Genomic DNA, 7500 nt, shown 5'->3' with positions numbered 1-7500 from the left:
AGGGGGGCCGAGCCCGCGTCGGAAGGGAGGCCGGGCCTCGGGGCAGCGAGGGGGAGAGACACCGACCGGAGCCCCCACCGCCACACCGGGACGCGCACACGGGTTCGACTCAACGCCCAGGCGCCCACCTTGGCACCCCGGCAGCTTTCCCCCGACGCACGCCTTCCCAGAGGACGGCGGGGCCGGACGGGCCCCCGCGCAGACGCACCCTCAGCCAACAGGCCCCACGGACCGGCGTGGGCGACAGCCACTAAAGCCTCTTTCTCCTCTACGCCTCGCGGGGCGTCTTTCCCCCCGCACACGCCTCCAAGAGACCAGGCGAGACGCGCCGCCACGGCCGCGGCGGCCGGGACGCCCTTCAAACCGCAACTTCCTCCCGCCCGCCGGGCGGCCCTTCCCCCCAGGCACCCCGCGACCGCCCCGGGACCCGTGCGCGCCCGGCTGCCCCCCCGTGAGGAGGGGCCCGGCAGCACGGCCGCGGGTCGGCCAGACGAGGAGCGAGAGAGAAAGGAACGCCGGCGGGCGGGGAGGGGGAGCGAACCGACAGAACGAGGACCGTCGACGGCAGGGCGGGCCGCAGCGGCACCCCCCGCGGGAGACGCCTCACAAGGGACCGGGAGGCCGCTCGGGCGGCGACCGGGCACGCGAGCCAAGCCGGCGGGAATCACACTGCACCCAACCCGGAGCAGTCCCGCCACGCCCGCGGCACCGAGCCGACCCGAAACCAACGGACAACCCCCGGGAGCCCGAGGAGACGCCAGCCGACGCGAGAGAGAACCGAGGCAGACGCCGACGCCAACCGACGAAGACCCCCGCGTGGCAGCGGGTCCCAACGTCCGACGACGCGCCGGACGCGGCCGACCGCCGGTTCCCCCAAATAAGAAGTCCGCCCCCGAGAGCGAGGCCAACCCCGCGGTTCACGGACCCTCAAGAGCCCCGCGGAGGGGGAAGGGGGGGTAGGACGGCTCCCGCGATCTCCACCGGCCGTGGGAACGCTGCCGTGGAAGGGGGGGACGAGGCGGCAACCGCAGACGCCCGAGAGCACGCGGCACGCACCACACGCGACACGACCTCGCCGCGAGAGTGGCCGGGACGTGGACGCGCGTGGGAGGGACGCACACGCGACGGAGGGCACGGGGGGAAACGGAGGCGGGTGGGACCGGGAGCCCACCGCCGCCCTTCCAAACCCACCCGTCCCGCGACGACCCCTCGCGGTGAGGGGGGTACCGCGCACGCGGGCGTGTGCACGGCCCTTCCCCGCCACCTGCCACCAGAAACCCAATCTCCCCCACAAGCTCCGCACAGCGGCAGGTCGACAGAGCCCCGTCCCGCGTGATCCCTCCTCGTACTCGGAGCGGGGAGGCGCGGGTCGCGGTAGGCGAGAGAGCAAACGCTGCGCGCAGAAGGCTGAGGTCAGGGCGGGCAGCCGAGGGGACCATCCGGGAGAAGCCCCTCGGAGATCGTAAAGCCCTTTCCGAAGATAGCTAGAGAAGGCAAATTCCTCACTGAGGGCGGGACGAACCCAACACCGACGAGCAGCCAAGGGCTCCGTGCACGCAACGGGAAACGAGCAACAGGCGCGGGACAGAACGGGAAGGACCACGCGCCAGCTGGTGGGGGGTCTGCGGTATCGGCAAAGGTCTCTTTCTCCGGGGTCTTCTTGAGCATTCGCGGACCGGGGGGACCTGCGACAGGTCCCCGCCGAGAGCCAGGCCTCTTCAAGGCGCACACAAAGGAGGAGCCTTGACTTGAGGGAGTCCGGTCTTTAAAAAGGGCCAGCCGCGATCGCTCAGCACCACCCTAACCGCGCAGGGCCCGCGGGTGAAGGCACCAAAAACATAGGCACGGGGTGGGCGCTCACCCAACGGAAGGAGCCTTTTAACCGCACACTCAACTCCTCGACCCCCCCCCTTTCTGTCACCGTGCAGAAAGCCGGCAACTAGGACAAGGGAAAGCGTAAAGGCACAAGCACCATGGAGCACAGGAGGCACGCCGGGGAGCGGGAAGCGCCACCGCCAACTCAGAAGCGGGCACCTTGGTGGTCAAAGCCCGGAACGCTCCAGGAGCACCGCAAGGCTCACACGAAGCAGGGCGCGTGCACACACCATTCGGGAAGGGTATGCACCGCAGCGGGTCTACCACCTTCCCCCGGCACGGGGGAAGAGGGCCGCGAAGCAGTGAACGGCGTGGGGGCAAGCGCCCCCGACACGTCCACAGGGACACCGCGAACCACAGCAACAAGTGTGCGCGGGTCAGCGCTCGTGCCGGACAGCCGCACCCCTGACTTCCACACACCACCCTGCAAAGGAATGGGGAGGAGAGACGAGGGGCCCGCTGGCAGAACGAGAAGAGCGGTCGCCATTCGCGCTGAATGACCATTCGCCATGAATGTCCGTCCCTCGCCTGGCGCGGCTTAGGCCCCGGCCCGAAGAGAACGCGGCAGCACCACATCGATCCAACGGGAGCGAGACACGCCATGCATCGGGAACAACGGGCGTGAGAGCTTTCTAACAACGCACTGGACGGGAATACGAGCGAGAAGAGCGAGAGAGAGCACGGGAAGAAGTCGCTAACACTGCCACACACACAAAAAAAAAAATTTACCCTTCTCGAGGGCGAGAAAAAAAAGGAAGCGTTGCACTCGGGAGGCACGTGGCGTGGAAGAACGGGACTCAACGGGCAGCGGAGGTTCGGGAACTCCTTCAAAAAAAAATAAAAATAAAAAATAAAAAATAAAAATAAAAAAATAAAATCCCCTTCGAAGGAGAAAAGGTGCAACTCGGGAGGCACACAGCAGGAAAGAAAGGGACACACCACCAAGCAGCGGAGGTTCGGGAACTCCTTCCAAAAAACAAAAAAAAAAAAAAACAAAAAACAAAAAAAAAAAAACAAATAAAAAAACCGGTCGGCCGCAGAGGAGCACGCCAGGGGGTCACTAGCACCAAACGGGAAAACCCTTCCAGTCGCACTCGGCACCAACGACTCCTACCGGTAACGGACGACAACCACCACGGGGAAATCGGGAACGCCTGACACGCGGGACGGTTGTCATAAAGCTGCCCCACAGAGCACAGGCAAGCAAGCACGGGAAAGCAGGAAGCGCGTACTCATGGGGGGACGCTAAGCTTCAAGCATCGAAGAGGCCCATGCGCAGAAGAAAAGAGCTAGGGCTGGACAAGCAAACAGCCTTGGTGCAAGCCTCTTCCAACGTCCTTTAATGACAAAAAGAGTCAAAAGGACAGCGTGTCAGCATATATCTCCAGGTACAATAAGGACAGATAGCAAAGATGAAAAGTGTAAAAGACACAGGGATAAACATGACAGGCCACACGGAACGTCTGGAAGTCATGTTCGGTGACGTGTCCCCAAGAGGTCCCCATGTAGAAAGAGAACCGGACCGCAAAGGAACAACTGGTCGACCTTAGAACCCTGAGTGCTCACAGACCGAGGAGGCCATGGTAGATAGCCTGGAACACAGCTTCCCCTCGGCCTCAGAAGTCCATGCTCCCGCTGGCAGGGACCGGGGAGGATCCTGGAAAAAATAAAGTCTCGGAGGCGCCCCCTAGCCGGGACACCTCGGCTCGGAGGCCGGGGACACAGCACCCTCTCGGCCTCAGAGGTCCAGGCTCCCGCTATCAGGGACCGAAGGGACTCCTGGAAAAGAAAAAAAAAAAAATCCGTGGCGCCACCTAGCCGGGCCACCTCGGCTCGGAGGCCGGGGACACAGCACCCTCTCGGCCTCAAAAGTGTCTATGGTCCCGCTGGCTGGGACCGAAGGGACTCCTGGAAAAGAAAAAAAAAAAAAAAAAAACTCCGTGGCGCCCCCTAGCCGGGCCACCTCGGCTCGGAGGCCGGGGACACAGCACCCTCTCGGCCTCAGAGGTCCAGGCTCCCGCTATCAGGGACCGAAGGGACTCCTGGAAAAGAAAAAGAAAAAAAAAAAAAAACTCCGTGGCGCCCCCTAGCCGGGCCACCTCGGCTCGGAGGCCGGGGACACAGCACCCTCTCGGCCTCAGAGGTCCAGGCTCCCGCTATCAGGGACCGAAGGGACTCCTGGAAAAGAAAAAGAAAAAAAAAAAAAACTCCGTGGCGCCCCCTAGCCGGGCCACCTCGGCTCGGAGGCCGGGGACACAGCACCCTCTCGGCCTCAGAGGTCCAGGCTCCCGCTATCAGGGACCGAAGGGACTCCTGGAAAAGAAAAAAAAAAAAAAAACTCCGTGGCGCCCCCTAGCCGGGCCACCTCGGCTCGGAGGCCGGGGACACAGCACCCTCTCGGCCTCAGAGGTCCAGGCTCCCGCTATCAGGGACCGAAGGGACTCCTGGAAAAGAAAAAAAAAAAATCCGTGGCGCCACCTAGCCGGGCCACCTCGGCTCGGAGGCCGGGGACACAGCACCCTCTCGGCCTCAAAAGTGTCTATGGTCCCGCTGGCTGGGACCGAAGGGACTCCTGGAAAAGAAAAAAAAAAAAAAAAAAACTCCGTGGCGCCCCCTAGCCGGGCCACCTCGGCTCGGAGGCCGGGGACACAGCACCCTCTCGGCCTCAGAGGTCCAGGCTCCCGCTATCAGGGACCGAAGGGACTCCTGGAAAAGAAAAAGAAAAAAATCCGTGGCGCCACCTAGCCGGGCCACCTCGGCTCGGAGGCCGGGGACACAGCACCCTCTCGGCCTCAAAAGTGTCTATGGTCCCGCTGGCTGGGACCGAAGGGACTCCTGGAAAAGAAAAAAAAAAAAAAAACTCCGTGGCGCCCCCTAGCCGGGCCACCTCGGCTCGGAGGCCGGGGACACAGCACCCTCTCGGCCTCAAAAGTGTCTATGGTCCCGCTGGCTGGGACCGGAGAGGAGGGAAGAAATAAAAAAAAAATAAAATAAAATAAAATAAAAAATTAAAAAAAAAAAAATTGGAAAAAAAAAAAAAAAATCCGGGACGGGGCCCAAGCCTTCTGGTCGACCTCATCCAGCTGCCACCAACCCCTCCTTGTGTCCCAATAGGTCGTACAGCCACCCTCCTCCCCTGAAGTTCTCCAGGTACAACCTCCTAGCTAGAGATGGTCCCCAGACAGGACGGCGTCTCCGTCGCGCACCCGCCTGCTTGCCTGTCACCCTCTCACCCTGGCCGGCTCACCACAGGCACTTCCCCGTCCTTTGTCACCAACCGGGGGACAGGAGCGTTGCGGAAACTTGTCGCCACTAGGTGTCGCCCGACAGCGATCTCGATCAAGCAAACCAATACAGACTGTCACGCGCCGCCGCCGCCACACACACTCATTCCGTCTCTCCGGAGTGACCTCCCTAGCTCAGGGGGACACTCACCCACGCACAACGGGGCAGGTACCCACCACTTCTCCCGAATGGCACAAACGGTCCCGGTTGTCCCGCCGGAACACAGTGAACGCGGGATGGACTCGGGGCCAACCCCCTCAGGCACCCAGAAAAGGAAAGTAGGACGGAGCGGTGAAAACAGGCCACCTCTAAGTGAAAGGACATGCACTCTCGAATCGGTTAACAATTAGCAAGGAACAGGCACAGTTAGGAAAAGGGAGCGTCCAAACTCCGTCGTGAGGGGAGGGTGGCGGCGACCTCAGTTCCACACCATTTTTAAATGGCTCACTCATTTTTAAAACCCTCCACCGATCCCGATGGGGGGGAGGGGGGTTGTTGTTGTTCTCTGTTCCTCGCTGCCACCGCCAGCCGGCACTCACCAAACCACACACCTGCCACCCTCTTTGGAAGACTAAACACAGAGAGTAAATTAAAAGAATGGTGGAATGATGGTGGAATGGTTAAAATTCCCGTGATTTGTTTTCACTCTGATCAAAACATACTTATTTTGTGCATTTGCATTCCCTTGTTCACACGTGCCTCTGTGTGTGTGGTGGGGGAGGGAGGGAGGGAGGGAGGGAGGGAGGGAGGGAGAAAGAGAGAGAGACAGAGACAGAGAGACAGAGAGACAGAGAGAGAGAGAGAGCCAATTTAAAAAATAAAAACATGGTTAAATACAGCCACTTTGGGAAGATTGCTAGAGAGAATGCAGTCCAGAGTATGGAGGCCAGAGCTCTGGACGCTCTAGACCACAGGTCTCCCATCTCCCATATACCAGGCACCCAGCACCACCATCCCTACTTTGTTTGCTTGTGCGTTTGTTTGCTTGCTTGTTACATTAGTTTCATCCCAAGTTAATAATTATATATTTTTTTTTCTATGCACGTATTTAGTTGTGGCAGGGGAACTCCTTCTTTAGGACAGGCAGACTTAGCTAGTTAGTTAGCCAGTCAAAAGTACGTAAAAAATTTATATCAACATAAATATCATTCACTAAGAAATCCTATCTGAAGAAAAAGAAAGAAAGGAAGAAAGAAGGAAGGGAGGGAGGGAGGGAGGGAGAGAGAGAGAGAGAGAGAGAGAGAGAGAGAGAGAAAGAAAGAGGAAAACTGGCAGACTTAGTTTTAGTGTTTTTGTTATTGTTTATTCAAGATATTGTTTCAGGGCTGGAGAGACGGCTCAGCGGTGAAGAGCACTGACTGCTCTTCCAGAGATCCTTAGTTCAAATCCCAGCAACCACATGGTGGCTCACAACCATCTGTAATGGAATCCTCTCCTTGTGTGTTGAAGACAGTGACAGTGTGCTCATAAAATAAATAAACAATAAAAATATGTTTGAAGATTAAAGAAAAAACTCTCTCTCTCTCTCTCTCTCTCTCTCTCTCTCTCACACACACACACACACAAATAAACTCTGTAATAAAAATCAATGTGACTTCATGATCAAACTTCTATAGTCAATAGGACTAGAGAGAACACATGTCTGTAAAATAAAAGCAGAACCTTTTCTGCTTTGTTTTGTTTTGCCTCAAGGTACGTTTCTTTTGGTATAGCCCAGGCAGTCATGGAACTTGCTCCGTAGACTTATCTAGCCTCAAGCTCACAGAGGTCCACTCTGCCTGCCTCGGCCACCCACACAGCTCTCTCTGCTGACTATATGTCTGCATGCCAGAAGAGGGCACCAGAACCTAGGAGGACACACCACATGGCTCCTGAGAATCCAGGTTTTGACTTTAAAAAAAAAAAAAAAATTCTGACAGCATAGAGGGTAGATATCTGCCTGCCAGGCTCTTCTAGTGCTGTTTAAGGTGGGGTAATAGCCATGTGAAGGAGACAAGGGGAGAGGAAAAATCGATTGGATGAGTAGTGCTGCTGAGATTAAGGAACACACACACACACACACACACACACACACACACACACACACACACACAGAGAGAGAGACAGAGACAGAGACAGACAGAGACAGACAGAGACAGTAAGACAAAGAGACAGAGAGAGAGAGATGACAGAGGGACACACCGAGGGAAAGACATCAGGACCAGCTGAATTTCTCAAGAAAAGAAAAGAAGAGAAAGGAAAAATGTTTTCTATATACACAAATCTGTATACATGATTTGTTATAGTGTCCCATTTGGGCACTTTGGATTCAACTGTGGATGGTTGTCAGCCAGCTTGGCT

At 57.7% G+C, this 7500-nt stretch overlaps 1 long non-coding RNA gene across 1 annotated transcript in view; it reads right to left on the bottom strand.

Moving 5' to 3' along the window:
• The window catches only part of LOC147997306 (uncharacterized), an 18372-nt gene extending 12784 nt beyond the window's left edge, over positions 1 to 5588 (bottom strand). Inside the window, exon 1 of the long non-coding RNA XR_015647995.1 lies at positions 5311 to 5588. This is a non-coding gene — a long non-coding RNA (uncharacterized LOC147997306). The remainder of the gene's footprint in view (positions 1 to 5310) is intronic.
• Between the last annotated feature and the right edge of the window lie 1912 nt (positions 5589 to 7500).

The sequence above is a fragment of the Rattus norvegicus genome, unplaced genomic scaffold, assembly GCF_021556685.1.
Source record: "Rattus norvegicus strain SHRSP/BbbUtx unplaced genomic scaffold, alternate assembly SHRSP_T2T unassigned-0000190, whole genome shotgun sequence".
Taxonomy (NCBI): Eukaryota; Metazoa; Chordata; class Mammalia; order Rodentia; family Muridae; genus Rattus; species Rattus norvegicus.
This window is presented reverse-complemented; position numbering and strand designations above follow the sequence as displayed.